Source organism: Notothenia rossii, assembly GCF_949606895.1.
Source record: "Notothenia rossii genome assembly, chromosome: 10".
Taxonomy (NCBI): Eukaryota; Metazoa; Chordata; class Actinopteri; order Perciformes; family Nototheniidae; genus Notothenia; species Notothenia rossii.
Window position 1 is genome coordinate 31,007,595 of NC_136908.1, and position 18,538 is coordinate 31,026,132.

Here is an 18,538-nt window from a genome sequence, read left to right on the forward strand (position 1 = left end):
AGTTCTTTATTTTCTGTAATGCAATTAAAAAAACAAAAATGTCATACATTCTGGATTCATTACAAATCAACTGAAATATTGCAAGCCTTTTATTATTTTAATATTGCTGATTATGGCATACAGCTTAAGAAAACTCAAAAATTCTATCTCAAAAAATTAGAATAGTTCCTCAGACCAAGTAAAAAAAAAAGATTTATAACAGCAAAACACAATCAAACATTTGAAAATGTCCATTAATGCACTCAGTACTTGGTTGGGAATCCTTTTGCACGGATTACTGCATCAATGCGGCGTGGCATGGAGGCAATCAGCCTGTGGCATTGCTGAGGTGTTATGGATGCCCAGGATGCTTCAATAGCGGCCTTTAGCTCATTAGCATTGTTGGGTCTGGTGTCTTTCAGCTTCTTCTTCACAATACCCCACATATTCTCTATGGGGTTCAGGTCAGGGGAATTTGCAGGCCAATCGAGGACAGTAATGCCATGGTCAGTACACCAGTTACTGGTGGCTTTGGCACTGTGGGCAGGTGCCAGATCATGCTGGAAAATGAATTCCTCATCTCCATAGAGCTTTTCAGCAGACGGAAGCATGTAGTGCTCTAAAATCTCTTGGTACACAGCTGCATTTACTCTGGGCTTGATGAAACACAGTGGACCAACACCAGCAGCTGACATGGCTCCCCAAACCATCGCTGACTGTGGGAACTTCACACTGGATTTCAAGCAACTTGGATTTTGCTCCTCTCCAGCCTTTCTCCAGACTCTGGCGCCTTGACTTCCAAATGAAATACAAAACTTGCTTTCGTCTGAAAAGAGGACTTTGGACCACTGTGCAACTGTCCAGTGCTTCTTTTCCTTAGCCCAAGTCAGACGCCTCTTCCGTTGTCTTGAGTTCAGAAGTGGCTTGACCATGGGAATACGGCTATTGTAGCCCATTTCCCGGACACGTCTGTGAACAGTGACTTTTGATACCTGGACTCCAGCTTCAGTCCACTGTCTTTGAAGCTCCCCCAAATTCTGGAAGCGACTCTTCTTCACAATGCTGTTAAGGCTGCGGTCATCTCTCTTGGTTGTGCAGCGTTTCCTGCCACATTTCCCCCTTCCAACAGACTTTTTGTGGATGTGCTTTGAAACTGCACTCTGTGAACAGCTTGCTCTTTGAGAAATTTCTTTTTGTGTCTTACCCTCCTGATGGAGGGTGTCAATGACGGTCCTCTGGACAGCAGTCAGATCAGCAGTCTTCCCCATACTTGTGATTTAGTTTACTGAACCAAGCTGAGTGTTTTTCAAGGCTCAGGAAACCCTTGCAGGTGTTTCGAGTTAATTAGACGATTCAAGTGATTCGTTGAACACCCTACTAGTATACTTTTTCATGATATTCTAATATTTAGAGATAGGATATTTGAGTTTTCTTAAGCTGTATGCCATAATCAGCAATATTAAAATAATAAAAGGCTTGCAATATTTCAGTTGATTTGTAATGAATCCAGAATGTATGACATTTTTGTTTTTTTAATTGCATTACAGAAAATAAAGAACTTTATCACAATATTCTAATTTTCTGAGACAGTCCTGTATTATATCATTATATCATCATTCTGTACATTTTCGTTGTTATGCGGATGATACTCAACTATATTTATCAATCAAGCCTGATGAAATTAATCATCTAAATAAAATTCAACACTGCTTCAAGGACTTAAAAACGTGGATTACCTTAAACTTTTTTATGTTAAAAACAGCCAAAACTGAAGTTATTGTACTCGGCCCGAAGAATCTACGAAACAAATTATCTAAAGATATACTAACTATGGATGGAATTAATTTGGCCTCCAGTGAGACTGTAAGGAATCTCGGTGTTATATTTGCCCACATAAAATCAATTTCAAGGAACGCCTACTTCCATTTATGTAACATTGCAAAAATCAGGCATATCTTGCCTCAAAACGATGCAGAGAAACTAGTCTATGCATTTGTTACTTCAAAGCTGGATTATTGTAACTCCTTATTATCAGGGTGTACCAAGAAGTCAGTTAAGTCGCTTCAGCTGATTCAAAATGCTGCAGCTCGTGTACTAACCAGAGTTAGGAAAAGGGACCACATTACTCCTGTTCTGGCTGCCTTACACTGGCTCGCTATAGAACACAGGATATAATTTAAAATTCTTCTTCTCGCCTACAAAGCCCTTAATGGGCAGGCGCCATCTTACCTTAAAGAACTCATTATACCCTACTGTCCTACTAGGGAATTGCTTTCCAAGAATGCAGGGTTGTTGGTTGTTCCTAGAGTCTCTAAAAGTACAATGGGAGCCAGAGCCTTTTCTTATCAAGCTCCACATTTGTGGAATCAGCTTCCAGTTTGTGTTCGGGCGGCAGACAGCCTATCCGTTTTTAAGAGTGCGCTTAAGACCTTCCTTTTTGATAAAGCTTATAGTTAGGGCTGATTAGATTCAGCCCCTAGTTTTGCTGATATAGGCTTAGTTTGTCGGGGGACATCTTACTTCTTCCTTCTCTCTGTCTATACCTGTGTACTCTCATGTTCCGATTAACCCAGCTTCCCCAAATTTCTTTCTTTTTGGTGTCTCTATACGCCGGGATCCGGAGTCATGGATGCTCCTGTTGCTGTGGTCCTGTGTCCTGGGTCGCGAGCCCTGGATCTTGAGTTGTGGCTGTGCCTATTGCTGTGGTCCTGGATCATAAGTCCTGGATGGATATCCTCGTGGATTCATCTTCTTATTATAGACACATGCATTTCCAAACATTTGGTCTACCTACAGTGTTTTGCAAATGTATTATCTTTTCAATTTACACACGGCATCTATTGCACCTCTGTCTGTCCTGGGAGAGCGATCCCTCCTCTGTTGCTCTCCCTGAGGTTTCTCCCATGTTCCACGCAATGAAACATGTTGAGCATAGAAAATGCGATTGAGCGCAGCGAAATATATTTTCTCTCATAAAACTCCTGCTCTGTGCGCAAGCTGCACGCGCTCTCTCTCCCTCGCTCGCTCGATCTCTCCAGCCTGTGCGCGCTCAGCTTTGCCTGCGCTCGCTCAAGTTGTCACAGCGTTACAAATGTGCCACAAAACCAACCAATCGGAGAACTCGAGAAGGTCAATTCTGATTGACTGGTCCAGCGACCAGTTGCGAAAGCAGAAGTCCAAAATGCTTGATCGTCACGTGGTTCAGAGAGACTCAGAAAGTTCCCGGAAGTTCGTGGCGGGCCATTTGAATCACGATTTGAATGCATTAATAACAGGATAGAAATACAATTTTTGGTAGTTAGTGGTCAATAAAGGTTTTGATTTGCAATATGTATACAACATATTGATATTAGGGCCGGGACTTTAACGCGTTAATTAAGATTAATTAATTACACAAAAATTAACGCGTTAAAAAGATTAACGCATTTTAATCGCACTTATTTTTGCACCGCGGAACGTTTCTCACTGGATGAGTTTCAGGGGTACCGATTATACTGGAGCACCAACTAACGTTCATTACTTCAGACAACAACAAACCACAGTGAACAATAGTTAAACATGAACGAACAAGCTGATGAGACCGCTTTGGTTGGCCCCGTGGATGGGACATTTTGTTTTAAAAAACGGACGGATGGAAGCGTCGATAAGAGCACGGTTGTTTGCAAATTATGCAAAAAGGAATTCTTATATCACCGCAGCACATCAAGCCTCAAGTATCACCTCAATGCAAAACATATAGCAGCTAGAGTGGAAGCTAGCGTGGACGTTAGCCCGACTCGGAGTACAAGGACCCACACCCAATTCGCGTTGATCAAACAGTGGCCTATGCAACAGAGAGATTTTATTTTTCATCAGGATATTGGAAGAATAGGAGGGATTGAGGTCAATCACTGGCACTTTTTTTATTTTATTTAAAATGGTACACTTTATGTTGAACTATTTATTACGTTGTTGGTGCAACTGGCACTTTATGTTGAACTGTTTATTGTTTTGGCCAAGGTTATTGAGAGAGTTGGACTGAAATTGATTAGATTTTTTAAATCAACTGTTGGTAAATCAACAAAGTCTGTTATGGCCTCTGAAGCATCAGAGAGATGTTTTCTAATAGTCAGGGTTTCCAATGTTCTGAATGTACTTGAAAGTATTGTGTTTTACTTAAAAAACAAAGTGTTATAGTTTGCAGAAGGTCTACCTACCTATAGGCTACCTGAATCTCTGAAATGTACTATATTCCTAAATATGCTATTGCTACACTTTATGGCAAAAATTGCACTTTTCTGTTGGTCTTGGTTAAGTACCACCTTGAAAAAAATAAACAATGTTTTGTTGCTTAAGCTTATGTATTCAGTCATTATTCAATGGTATACTAAAATCCATTTGAAAATTGCTTCTCACTGTTCTCAGGTAAAATATTTATATGTGATTAAAAATGCGATTAATTTCGATTAATTAATTACAAAGCCTCTAATTAATTAGATTAATTTTTTTAATCGAGTCCCGGCCCTAATTGATATGTGTATGTAGTTACATCAATGTTTTTGTTTTTTTTAAAGTCAAATGTGCTAATATTTGAGGATTAAGATAAAATAAGAAGTACTTTATTGATACCAATTGGGGTAATGTTTACGCTGCAGCAGCAAAAGACAAGGCATTGTACATTAGACAGTTAAAAGACTAGAATTAAACAATCGAAAATGTAAACATCTTAAATAGAAATAACATAGCATTACAAAAAGTAGAAAATATACATAGATACTATGTGTGAACAGCTATTTTACATGTTAGGCTAACGTTGCCTTGGTCACAGAGCCTGTTGCTGTTGTTTATTGCTTTGAATTCTTTAAAACAAATATTATCTTCTTAAACTTGTATTGTAGTCAGGAGCATCACATCCTAATGTGTATTGATATATTTAGAGGGAGGGAAGGAAGGTTTAGAAATTCAGATTAGATACATTTCTACCATTTCTTTAATTAATGGTGGTTTCAGTAATCCCATGGTAATTGAGGACACAAGTAATCTAAATGACTAATGTCATCTTTATGACTTTCAGAAAGGACAGGAGACCCACAGGTGCCTATCAATGATGGTCAACTGACAGCACAATGAGTCAAAGCACTAGCAGCAGCAGTAAATATGTTGTTTTAGGAACATCCATTTAAATAAATGAAATTCAATAAACATTGAATAGCATGTCATGCAGTTTGTCTGTGCCTTTTCCTCTGTGTTGTCCTGGCATATAGTCTCCCCCATGGTTTGCTGTGCTGCCTGGGGATGCTCCAAGTGCTCAGAGAATGGAGTACACATGTAAAGTTTCCCCACTGACACAGAGAGGAGGAAAGAATGGCTGGCTCAAGTCAACAGGAGCAATTTAACCATCACAAAAGACAACAACAGCAACAAAATATGTGAGGTAATCATATTTTTCACAAAACAAAGACCACACCATTGGGAAGCTTAACGTCTGTTTAATCAAAATAAGGAACAGGGAGAGGCTTGCAAAACTCTGGGAGTTGAGACTCAGGTGCAGGGTGAGGGTCTCATTGCAGGTCTTCAGGCTCCGTTGAATCCCCCTGGGGTTCTTGTGCTGAGAGAGGGAGACAGGAAAAAGAGTTAGATACATCTAGCAACCTATAGGATGGGACATTGCTGACCTATTTGAAACTTACCTTGTGTTTTCACTCTCACTTAAGTCCCTCTCCCTTTGACATCAATCCAACATCAGCTTAGCTGCTACATAATACAGAGATGTAATAATCAACAGAATCACAAGGACATTATATGGCTCTGCTAAAAACACTCACCCATAAGTTACGTTTTTGTTTGGAAGTCTCAAATATCCACTCTAAATACATATAAATTGCGATGTATCACAAAAATAGCTCTCATCCTTATTATTGTGTAACGTTAACTATAATATACTAGCTTGAACTCCAAAATGGATATCCTCATTTCACCACCTCCACCCACTACAATCACACGCCCCAATGTTATATTTAAGTTAAATATTAGTTAACTCCCTCCACCCCGGATAAAAGCATGTTAAGAAGCCCCTTTTCTCTATAAGAAATAACATTAAGAGAACGGATTAATAGGCTGTTCATGGTTAACGTGTGTTGCTAACTTTATCCGGTATCCTAGCATAATCTGTTAAATTGTCCGGTTGAAAATTAACGCAAACTCTATGCCCATTGTAGAACAGGAAACAGACGTTGGTCCAGGTTCTGGTCAACCCAAAATTGTGATAGAGATAGAGAGATAAACATGTTTTGTCATTCTACCACCTCTAATGCTTACAGCAAGTAATCAATACCTCAGAAGGGTTCATGTAGGCCTACATGAAGGCTACAGTTTGTTAGCTGTTTGCTTAAACTACCCCTATAGCTATGTTGCCGGCGAGCAAACTCAGGCATTGACAATAACGTGATATCAGAAAACTAGAAATGTATAACTCACCTGACACTATGGCGTACTATTCTCTTCATTCGAGTCTGTCATGTCCTGTAAATGCATGTGTAAATGTGAAAGACGGACGTGTAATAAGAACGTCAACAGCCTGATGGCAACCGAAAATCCCTCTCTCATCTCAGATAGAAGATATGATTGGAGACGACCAGCTAATCAGAATTGACCTTCTCGAGTTCTCCGATTGGTTGGTTTTGTAGCACATTTCTAACGCTGTGACAACTTGAGCGAGCGCAGGCAAAGCTGAGCGCGCACAGGCAGGAGAGATCGAGCGAGCGAGGGAGAGAGAGCGCGTGCAGCTTGCGCACGGAGCAGGAGTTTTATGAGAGAAAATATATTTCTCTGTGCTCAAAAATGTTCAAGTGCGCTCTCAAACGCATTTTCTATGCTCAACATGTTTCATTGCGTGCTCAGGATAGAGGCACAAATATAACGCCATACTTACGGCCCCTACACACGGCGGCGTGCTTTGCCGCTTGGCAGTGGGCGTGTCTTGAGCTTGGGGAGTTTAAGCGAGCAACGTGACCAGCAACTAATCACATGAATCTCTCCTGTCAATTGCATGAAAGGTTTTACATTTCACTTTATATGATGAACATTTATGACATCAATGTCTATGGTGCTATTTTACGCAACATTCCATGCTGGCTAAATAGTGTCTATGCCTGCTAGCTGTCTATTCAAACAAAGTACACTGCATATAAACTCCCCAAACAGGCGAAAACCTACCAGTTTCACCCACTGCCTCTGCCACCTCCCTCCATGCCTGGCTCCTCCGGTTTGTATCCCGGTAGGTGAACAGGGACTGATCATAAAGCACCGGGTGATTCCCTACCGCTACGATTATTTTCTCCTCCATTTTTTGGCATGAGGAAATTACCTGCGGTCTGGCTCTCCCAGCATACACAAGGTTTGATTGGCTAGCGCTTCTACTGGCAGATTTGCATAAGCAGGATTTGATTGGCTTATGCCTCCGTCGAAGCGTCAAAAGTAGAACATTGCTCTACTTTTGCAGCGAACACCACGAGAGAAGCTACACTTTGCTCCCACAATGCAGTTCGGCGAAATGTGAAGTCACCCCATTCAAAGTGAATGGACAGAAGCGTTGAAGAGTCAACGCACGCCGCCGTGTGTCGGGGCCGTTACGGCCCGTCCATACAGCAGCGTGCGTTGAAAGCTTCACCATTCACTTTGAATGGGGTGACGTCACTTTTCGCCGAACTGCATTATGGGAAGCGACGCGGAGCTTTGCTGGCGTGGCTCGCAGCAATGTTCAACTTTTGAAGTCTCTGCAGAAGCGTCAGCCAATCGAATCATATGCCAGTACAAGCTCTAGCCAATCAAACTGCTGCTTGTGTGTCAGGGGCGGGAGATTCATGTGTGCCGGCAAGCTTCAACGCACGCCGCTGTGTGGACGGGCCATAAGGAAGTGGCAGATTTTTTCCGGCTGTGTATTTTCAAATTCTAGCGCACTAGCTGGTTTCTCCAAAATGACATACCCCACCTTTAAAGTGTTATCAAAGCTGGTAAAGGTGCAGCTAGTTTGAATGACTTCGACTAAAGTTCTGATTTAAGAGTTAATTATATTTCACAGCATGAATCGAAATATGTAAAGTAACTAAAGTTAAATACATGTAGTGGAGTAAAAGTAGGCTACACCATTTACCTATGAACTGTGGTGGAGTAGAAGTAAAAAGTAGCATACAATTCAAATACTCACGTAAAGTACCTCAGTACTTAAGTACAGTACTTAACTAAATGTTATTTTACACCACTGAAACACACACACAAACACACGGACACACACAAACATAAAAAAACACACACGCACACATCGTGCGTGACAGCGCGTCGGAGTTCGTGTGCGAGGTTGATGAGAGCGCAGGTCGAAGTGCAGAATTATAGCCGCCACGAGCGGTTGCTACAAGGCAGGGGATACCTTGCTAGCTAACGTGTGATGTTCAAATGAATTAATATCTTCTTAACAGCATTATATAAGTGTGGAAACATGACAGTGTCTCTCATTAGCAAACAGTGTAGCCACAGTAAAGCAAACTCACAGCTGTATAGCGTCAAAACACCGAGATAAGTAATTGTTAAAGTACAGCAGTGAAAGCAGTTGGAGTTCAACATGTCATACATACATAAGGACCTGCCATATGGAGTACTCACACAGAGGCAGTAGCTGCAAAGCTTCACATGGACCGCAGCAGGTGGATCAGCGGCGGAGAGTGTCTGCAGCAGCGGGGGGAGAGCCTCCTGTACACGGCTAGTCCAGAGAGCATTCCGCTGAATGGAAGCCTGTTCGCTGTGTCCAAAAGCACGGCACTGTGTACTGTACTCACTCAGCCACACACTAACACACACACTATCGGTTTCATGGTGTAGCTCCGTCCCTCTGCCCCCCCACTCCCTCACTCTCCAGTGACGTCATCGAGAGATGCAGCCTGAGATGCTGCATTCACTTCCTATAGAAACGGCTGTGGATAGGACCTAAAGCCTTTTGAACCCACATTTGTTTTTACTAACTACAGTTTATCTCGATTGTAACAATTGAAAGGTATCTAAAATATGTTTTCAATGAATCAACAATATAAAATATAAAAAGGGCCTATATCATGTCATATATCTGGTACTGGGATGGGTTAAATGCAGAGGCCACATTTCACTGTGTGTGCTGTGTGCTCTGCATGTGTGACCATTAAAGAGCAACTTTCAGGTTAGACACACCAGTGAATAAATGTGAAGGAAAATGATGTAGGCTATACACTAGATTTTCTAAAAAATATACAGAAATATACACGACAGTGACATCTGGTCATCTCCGTCAAGCATGTTGCCACTTGTTTGTACCATTTTCAGGCGATTTGTAATCTGTTCTCAAAAAACTATATGTTTTTTAGGTTTTCAAGAAGCATATACTATATATATTGGATGTATTTTATGAACATTTATCCATGCTGAAAGTAGATTTAGATGTGTTAGAAGTGAGATAGAGATAATTATCTAATATATGCATCTAATGAAGCATTGCATGAAGTCTGTTGATGATCAGAGGCTGTTGTTGGGAATGCATAAACGTTTTTTTATTTTTGTTTTGTAGACAGACCATGCAGGCCTCAGAGAGTTAAACTTGGGCCTGCAACCATAGTTTTATTGTATTTTGTTTTGAAAATCCACAGCGGAGGTTTGTGTCGTACTACAGGTCGTACTACAGGTGTATTTTGCATATCTCTCAGTAGCCAACAATCTGTGAGTCTGTTGGCTCGGACATAAACTTGTGTTTGAAATAATACTACATAATAAATGTAGTCTACATTTCATGATAAGAGGTGTAAAACCTGAGAGGATTTTAAATCGCATTTGAACTAAATGCTTAAACAATCTTGTATTTGTATTGTTGATTTAATGTGTGAACGAGGCGATATAGAGAAGGTTAAACTGTCATTATTAGGCTGTAATTTGTTATACTGTTGGAATGGGTAAGCAGGCCTATTGTTTTTGGATATTTGTGGAGTTAGCTGGTCCATGAGTGTTTTTTATTGGTTAAGTGGTCCTAGGTATGAAAAACAGATTTTCTATGGGATTAAGGTCTGGAGACTGGCTAGGCCCATCCATCACCTAAATGTGCTTCTTCTTTAGCAGCTACTGTGTTGCCTTGGCCGTATCCTCAGGTCTATTGTCCTGCTGGAAGACCCATCCATGACCCATATTCAGTGTCCTGGCTGAGGGAAGGAGGCTATTGGCCAAGATGTTACAGTACATGGCCCCGTCCAGCGCCATATAGATAGAAGAGTTACGACAGCGGAAGTCCAAAAACGGTTATCGTCACGTGGTTCATGCAGACGAGGATCGTTCCCCGGAAGTTCATGGCGGGCAATGTGAATGCATTGATAACAGGAGATAGAACTACGATTTTTGGTAATTATTAGTGAATAAAGGTTTTGATTTGCAATATTTATACAACAAATCGATATGTGTATGTATTTACATCAATATGTTTTAAAAAATAAAATAGAATTTGCTAATATTAAGTGATAATATTAGGATTAGTGTGAACAACTAGTTTACATGTTAGGCTAACAGTGCCTTGGTTAAAGAGCCTGTTGCTGTTTATAGCTTTGAATTCTTTCAAACCAATATTATCTTCTTAAACTTGTATGGCAGTCAGGAGCATCACTTTCTAATGTTTATTGATATATTTAGAGGGAGGGGATCTAAAGGAATGCTTCAAAATTCAGATTAGATTAATTTCTACCATTTTCTTAAATTCATGGTAGTTTCAGTAATCCCATGGTAATTGAGGACACAAGTTATCTAAATGACTAATGTCATCTTTATGGCTTTCAGAAAAGACAGGAGACCGACAGGTGACTATCAAAGGACTAGCAGCAGCAGCAGCAGCAGCAGCAGCAGCAGCATGATGATGATGTTAAATGTGTTGTTTTAGGAACATCCATTGCAAATACATGGAATTCAATAAACATTGAATAGCATATCATGCAGTTTGTCTGTGCCTTTTCCTCCGTGTTGTCCTGGTTTGCTGTGCTGCCTCCTAGTCGCCACCATGGTTTGCTGTGCTGCCTGGGGATGCTCAAATCGCTCCGAGAAAGGAGTACGAATGTACGGCTTCCCCACTGACACAGAGCGAAGGAAAAAATGGCTGGCTCAAGTCAGCAGGAGCAATTTCACGACCAACAGCAAAAAAATATGTGAGGTAATTATATACAAACACTGCATTTGCACTTTTTCACAAAACGAAAACCACGCCATTTGGAAAGCTTAATGTTTTGTTTAATACAAAAAAACAGGGAAAGGCTTGAAAAACACAGAATTGAGACTCAGGGTGCAGGGTGAGGGTCTCAGTGCAGGTATTCAGGCTCCATTGAATCCCCCTCTGGTTCTTGTGCTGAAAGAGGGAGTAACAGACAGGAGAAAGGGTTATACACACCTATATAGCACACCTATTGGATGAGAAATTGCCTTGGGGAGATAAGGTTTGGTCTTTGTTCCCCACTGAAGTTATGGAACTTTATTATTTGTGAGTTTAACAAAGTATGACAAATGGAATCAGTAAGAGATGTGATATGAATTTCTATAAAGTTGTCTCACATTCTTGGTCATATTTTATATACAGTATGTAATGAGTATAACATGTCCAGTAAGTATAAAGTGTTTCCTAATACTGTGTATTCTACCACTATGGAATATGTATGTGGGCAGACAAAACTGAGTTGTTCTGTGTGTGAAGTAACCTCAAGTCACTCCGCAGGCACATTTTGATGCAGACCAGTTTATCAAGACAAAAAAGGGCAAGACTAGGCTGAGAGCAGAGGCTATACCCACCATCTTCGTGCATCGCCCTGTGGTCAAAAAGAGAAGGGCCCCTGCACCACGATTCACCCCGGGACCTGTATCTACAAAGCCCATAGCTCATGATCACAGCTATAGTGTGAAACTTGACACAGGTATAATAAGTATGAACTCTTAGTAACAAAAGTCATATTTCTTATTTTTAAGTGGTATAATATTTTAAATGTTCGAAAATCTACAGTGCCATGTCTTCTACTTACATTAGTCTCAAAGATTGAGGGAAGAAGGGATGAGGAGACTGAGAGAAAGGAAAGTGAGGGTGAAGAAAGAGAGGACATGGCTAGTGAGGAGAGACAGGGAGGGTGGACACCACCCACTCAGCCAGCAGCCAGTCAGCATACGAGGGAACCAGCAGCCAGTCAGCATACGAGGAAACCAGCAGCCAGTCAGCATACGAGGGAACCAGCAGCCAGTCAAACAGATCTATTAAAAAAATTAAAGAGAAAATTAAAGAGCTAAGAAGGAATCAACAAAAAAGCAAAGTCTGCACTAAGAAAAATCAGGAAGGAAAATGCAGCTCTCAAGAAAACAATGAAAATTAGGGACAACAAATATAAGAAAACGTTTTCAAAAGACCAACTTAAGGCATTAGGCAGACTCACCACAAAGGGGATGAAATGGAGCAATGAGACAATTAAGAAGGCTTTAAAAATTCGCTTTGCGTGCGGACCAACGGGTTACAAAACTCTGCAGGAATTGCAGATTCCCCTTCCAGGAATAAGGACACTGCAAAGAAGGATGCAATGTGTTAAGTTTGAGCCTGGTGTGTAACAGCTAACATCACTGCCCCTCCACCCGTAACATCACTGCCCCTCCACCTGCCAACATCACTGCCCTCCACCTGCCAGCACCCAGCCAGAGGAGCGCAAACAACAAAAACCTTGGTGGCTCTCTACTCATGTTGTTACAGTTGTCTTGGTTACAGCTCTCAAGTTTTTTTTTTTGCCATTTCCACATCTTTAGAAAATATGAAATAAATGAAGTGAAATCAACATCTTCTCTGGAGAACAAACTTTCATTTCTCTGTCTTGTGAGTTTGCAGTCTTGCAGTTTTGCTCCTCCACCTGTAACATCACTGCCCCTCCACCTGCCATACAGTAGGTTACTAACAAGATTACTTATATAATACAGTGATAGAATACATGTTTAGTATGCTTACTTATATAAAACAGTAGTATTAAACTTACCTTGTGTTTTCACTCTCACTTAAGTCCCTCTCCCTTTGCCATCAATCCAAAATCAGCTGAGCTGCAACATTATACAGACAGGTAATAATCAACATAATCACAAGGACACAATATGGCTCTGCTAAAAACACTCACTCTTACACGCACCAAAGTTATATTGATCTAATATTTAACTCCCTCCACCCCCGCATACAATCCCGTTTAGAAGCCCCTCTTCTCTAATTCAACAGCGTTGGACGAAATGACATTAAGAGAACGGAATTTACAATTAAAATGCTGTTCAACGTGTGTTGCTAACTTGATCCGGTATCCTAGCTTTATCTGTTATCTGTAAACGTTCCCTAAATCTACTAATTTAGGGATAATCCACTGACATCCTTTAATACACATGTTAATTTGAATCAGATGTACTGATAATATCCGCAATATAAATCTTTAAACTTCTTCTTACCTTTAAAAGTCCGTCACGAACGGTCTATTATGCTGCAACTCTACAGCTCTGCTAGCCTTGGCGCTAACTTCCGGGGAACGATTGAGAGGCTCCACGATCCGCCATTGCTGTAAAGAAGTGGACCATTGGAGTGAACGGAGATGACGTAACTCTCAGTCTATACGGCGCTGGCCCCGTCCATCCTCTCCTCGATGCAGGGAAGTCGTCCTGTCCCCTTAGCAGAGAAACACCCCAAAGCATAATGTTTCCACCTCCATTTTGGTCTCATCTGACCACATCACCTTCTACCAAGCATTCTCTGAATCATTCAGATGGTCAAATTTCAGACGGGCCTTTCATGTTCTTCTTGAGCAGGGGACCTTGCGGGCGCTGCAGTGTTTGATCCATTATGGTTTAGTGTGTTACCAATAGTTTTCTTGGGTCTGTGCTCCCAGCTGCCTTGAGATCATTAACAAGTTCCTCCCTTGTAGTTCTTGGCTGATACCTCACCTTTCTCATGATCATCAATACCCCAAGGGGCGAGATCTTGTGTGGATTCCCAGACCGAGGGTGATTGATTGTTGATTGATGTCCATTTTTTTCCCTTCCATTTCCGAATAATCGCACCAACAGTTGTCACCTTCTCCCCAAGCTGCTTGCTGATGGTTTTGTAGCCAATCCCAGCCAAGTGCAGGTCTACAATCTTGTCCCTGAGGTCCTTAGACAGCTCTTTAGGCTTGCCCATGGTGGAGAGGTTGGAATCTGATTGATTGATTCTGTGGACTGGTGTCTTTTATACAGGTAACAAGTTGATATGAGGGGTACTTTCCTAAAGGAAATGGACTTATGTAACCGGTCTGTGGGAGCCAGAATCCTTGTTTTTTTGCAAGAGGATCCAATACTTATTTCCCACAGTTAAATAATTGTTTATCTTTTATATAATGTAATTTTCTGGATTTTCTTTTTGATATTCTTACTCTCACTCTTAAAATAAACCTATTACAATTATAGACTGTTCATTTCTTTGTAAGTGGGTGAATTTACAAAATCGGCAAGGGATCAAATACTTACTGTATTTCCTCCACTGTAGGTGTCATACCCTTCCTGTCCGAGTTTCTCAATCTGGTTCAGAGTGTCAATGACTGCTGCATCTGCAAGGTCTCTAGTATCCAGTACAATGAGATATTCACTACTTATTTCACAGAATGGATTGCCCATGTCTTATATAGCACCAATTAGTGCTTTAACATCTCGTGCAAATGCCATTTGTGCATGTTTGGTCTGCTCATGGTGCCGGGTGTCAGTCTTCTTTCTCTTCTCAGTGGAGGCCTCAAACTCCCCAACAACATGTGTCATCTCGGGGCCAGACACCATCCAGCGTCGCAGAGCTGCAGGGTTCTCTGTCAGGCCTACAGCACCACCATCACCTTTCACAGAGGAATTGTTCTGCTCGTGGGCCTGGTCAATGACAATAGCAGGGAAGCTGCGTGTCGTCTTCTTCACAGCAAAATGTCCTTTCAGAAACTGTCCATGGACATCAGGATGGTTATCTTTGAGCACAATCATGTCACGTAAGTATCCATCCGGCATAGAGATGGATACCAGTCCCAGAGCAAGGAACCAAGGCACAATCTTGGTCAAGGCATTTATGTAGAGTAGGAAGTCGGCCTCTCTTATTGATCGCACATCATCAACTCTATTTCCAGCTGCAGGATGATAGACCAGAAGTGGAACTGGGAACATGACACTGCCCTTGTCCACCCGCTACCCCTCCAGGAGGTCGCCAAGTACCTTGAGTGCCGCCATCTCAATGTGAAACCCAACAAACATCACAATAAAATGATCTTCACTGTGAGTTGCTGGCCAGCTCCACTGGACTTGTTTAGCCACAGCGTATAGAGGTTGATCCAGAGTGATCTGACCAGGATTCAGAATCTCTAATGCCTGCCTTACCACATCGATGGAATGACGAATCATGGCCACTAGGGATGTGCATCTTCATCACTGAGGCCGATGCGATGCGCATCTCGATACGTTGCCACGATACGATACATTAACGATACCTTTGAAACACCAGGCGATGCGATACGATACGATTCACCCCTGTTGCGATACAGTTCGATACGATTTGATTCAACATTATGCGATTCGGGGCGATACGATGCGATTCAACACGATGCAAAAATAATGATACTTCAATATGGTACGACAGAGGATTTTTGTTTTATTCCTTATATGCAGCAAATCATACATTAACAAAAAAGTGCTTTACATATTTGGTACTGCACATCCCATCATGCCGTTTATTTTTTTACCTTTAAAAGCTCTCCAGAGTACAATTGTATAACACCTCACAGTTAAACAATGTAAGGATGCATTGCTCATGATTAACAATGTGCAAATAACAGCTACCATAGAGCAATGCCCATACAGCTGCCAGCCTGATGTGCTTAACACTCAGAGGCTAACTCACCAGTGAGCAGAAAGCAGTGGTTTCTATCTGAACAATAAAGAAAACAAATAACCTTTCACAAACAGGTATTTCCTAACTGCTTACAGTAAGGAAGACATTTAAACTGTGATTGTCAGTCACAGGCTGCTGTAAGCTAAACACCTCTCTCTGACAGAACACCTCACTGAGTGATTTAACTCATATGTCTCACTTTCAGGTTTCTCTTTTCAGCCGCAGACCCCACGTCGCCTCTTTATGTGCGTCGCTAAGTTCCTCGTACTACTTGTGTACTTTAAAGCGGCTCGGCATCGTTAACAATTTGCGAGTGATTTTTCAAGTTGACCGTCTGTAGTATATAGTGCCGCGCACATATACCATCAGGACGTTACTGATGGGGTGCGGCTACGGAGTGATACTGTGTGTATGCAAGTCCGCATCTAGGACGGATCTATGTATCATGGCTGGAGACCTGTTAAGTAATAAAGATACCTCATACAAAGGTCTACGGATAACTTATTACTCTCCATGACCTGCGGTCAACTATATAGCATAAATGACTATTACACCGTCTTTCTTGAACAATCCGAAGTGTTGCCAAACGTTTGATTTGTAGGTATTTTTCGGTGCGCTGTGTTTCTCTTTCTCCTCAACTTCCGTGTGTGTTGATAACTGAGACTCTCGTTCTCCGTAGTGGCGAAGCAAATATCAAAGATCGTCTCTGCTGAGCGTTGACAAGATGAGGGGATTTTATATGAATGAATCTTTTTTTTACCGATGCAAAGACGCTACGCAATCGATGCATCCCGAGTTCAACCCGGTTCAACCCAAACTGTAGCCGATGTGCACTCTTTCAACCGGTGCACTCGCATCTTGAACGTTTATGCCGGTGCACCGATGCGAATCGGTGAATCTTAACATCTCTAATGGCCACAGATTGTCAGGGTGCGTGGAAAAGGTAGGACCCAAATGCAGAATTTAACAAAAAGCGAGCCTTATTAAATCATAAAAGCTGTGGCAAAAAGGCAGAATCCAAAATATCAACAAACAAAAAAACGAGCAGCACAAGGAACACAGACCGTGGAAACATGGAGGGGAAACAATGAACCGACATGGAACACAGGGGAAGACTAGACTAAATACACAGAAGAGTAATCACAGGACAAGACACAGCTGGGCAGGGGAGGGAGAAACACAAGGGCAACAGGTGAACACAATGAGACAATCAGACACACCAGCGAAACTAACGACAGGGAGGAGGACCAGACAAAACACAAGGAGGAAGACAAAACACTGAATGAACAGACTTACAAAACCCATAACCGGACAGACCACACTAAAACCGTGACATAAACCTAGGAGTGTGACACAGATTTGGCCTGTTCGTAGAAGAGGGGAAGTAGAGAAGTGAGTGTGACACTGCTCTCTGGTATTGTGTGACCGCACTAGCAGGCAGGAGTCAGTCAATCAGGCACGCAAGCAGCTCTTCGCCCAGAAAGGTAGAACAATTGAAGGACTCCCCCCAACACAAGCAGCATTGATTCAGCACACAAAGAGAGTTACCTTCCAAGCTGGTCACTGCTTGGGACAGATGATGTTTTTGCAGCCCCTAAACTCCAGTCAGTCACCTGGGGGTGGAAGAGGAAGGCCACAGGTGGATGGGAAGTTTACTGGACCACATTACCAGGCCTGTCGTGAACTCCTCCGCTGTGGATGCAAAAAGGGGTGCAGTGGACAATGCAAATGTGTCAAGGTAGCAATTCAGTGCAGTGCCCTTTGCCACTGTGGTGGACTGTGTTTTCAGAATTAAGTCTGCATTTAGTTGAAAACCTGTAATATTACATATATATTATGAAACATGTATTACTCTCACCATAATAAACATGTTAATGGTTTTACTGGGTATTTTGTTCTCTGAATACCAGATACATATAGTTAGCTACATTCTAGCATGTTGTAAATAGTACCAATGCATTCCCCATCCTTGAAAATGTAGGATTAGCCACCAGAATCAAGGTCCTAGGTGGTCTAGATCCTAAGCTACTGGTAAAATAACAACCAATTTTGAAAATGGCCGCCATTGGCGCCATTGGACAAATTTGCGATGGCCCTATAGCCAAAAATCTTCCTCAGGGCATGCTCTAACAGTGTGCCAAATGTCATGTTTTTATCATCAAAAGCACAATTCTTTCACATATATTTCACATATCTGTAGTTGTGATGCGGTGGAATTGTGAAATGACCCAGAAATACCCAAGTAGCAGCCATGATAAGAGCTGTTCGGATTCGCAGATGATAGGAAAGGAGCTTTGAAACTTCCTTTATAACCTCCTTTGGCTTAGGAAACACTGGACCTTGCTTTACGAAAGGAAAGGAGAAAATGCTTCCCCACAATGCCTTGCAGTGGTAACATTTACCGTGACACATCATTTGGCCGTTAACAGAAACAACCGATCATGACCGAGAAATGCGTATCATGAAGTTGCGGGGCTTATCAAGCATTTTACAACTTATGCCGTAACTTGCCAAAGTGCTTTGTTTAGAAAGTTCAACACTATAATAATAATAATCAGAATGAGAAATATGAACATTACTTTATATAGAAAAGGGTAAGGAACAAATTAAGTTTAAACAACATTTTTATAGTAAGTTTAG

General features: G+C 41.6%; 1 protein-coding gene and 2 long non-coding RNA genes across 5 annotated transcripts in view; all 3 read right to left on the reverse strand.

The window, feature by feature from the left end:
- Nucleotides 1-8,811, reverse strand: part of gabbr1b (gamma-aminobutyric acid (GABA) B receptor, 1b) — a 332,077-nt gene extending 323,266 nt beyond the window's left edge. For 2 of the 3 annotated variants that reach the window (XM_079655114.1, XM_079655113.1), the window contains exon 1: nucleotides 8,617-8,808. The gene's annotated coding sequence lies outside the window, so the exon portion shown is untranslated. Of the gene's footprint in view, nucleotides 1-8,616 lie in introns of all 3 variants that reach the window. The other variant, XR_013803364.1, reaches the window with a different exon arrangement.
- On the reverse strand, nucleotides 5,432-7,569 carry LOC307023379. Its single transcript, XR_013803689.1, has 2 exons — nucleotides 5,649-7,569; nucleotides 5,432-5,566 (listed from the first exon to the last, which is right to left on the reverse strand). It is a non-coding gene; the product is annotated as an uncharacterized lncRNA (long non-coding RNA).
- A 2,410-nt stretch (nucleotides 8,812-11,221) lies between the features above and the next one.
- LOC307023163 lies at nucleotides 11,222-12,993 on the reverse strand. The gene is made up of 3 exons (XR_013803611.1): nucleotides 12,420-12,993; nucleotides 11,791-12,240; nucleotides 11,222-11,353 (listed from the first exon to the last, which is right to left on the reverse strand). It is a non-coding gene; the product is annotated as an uncharacterized lncRNA (long non-coding RNA).
- Nucleotides 12,994-18,538: the final 5,545 nt, after the last annotated feature.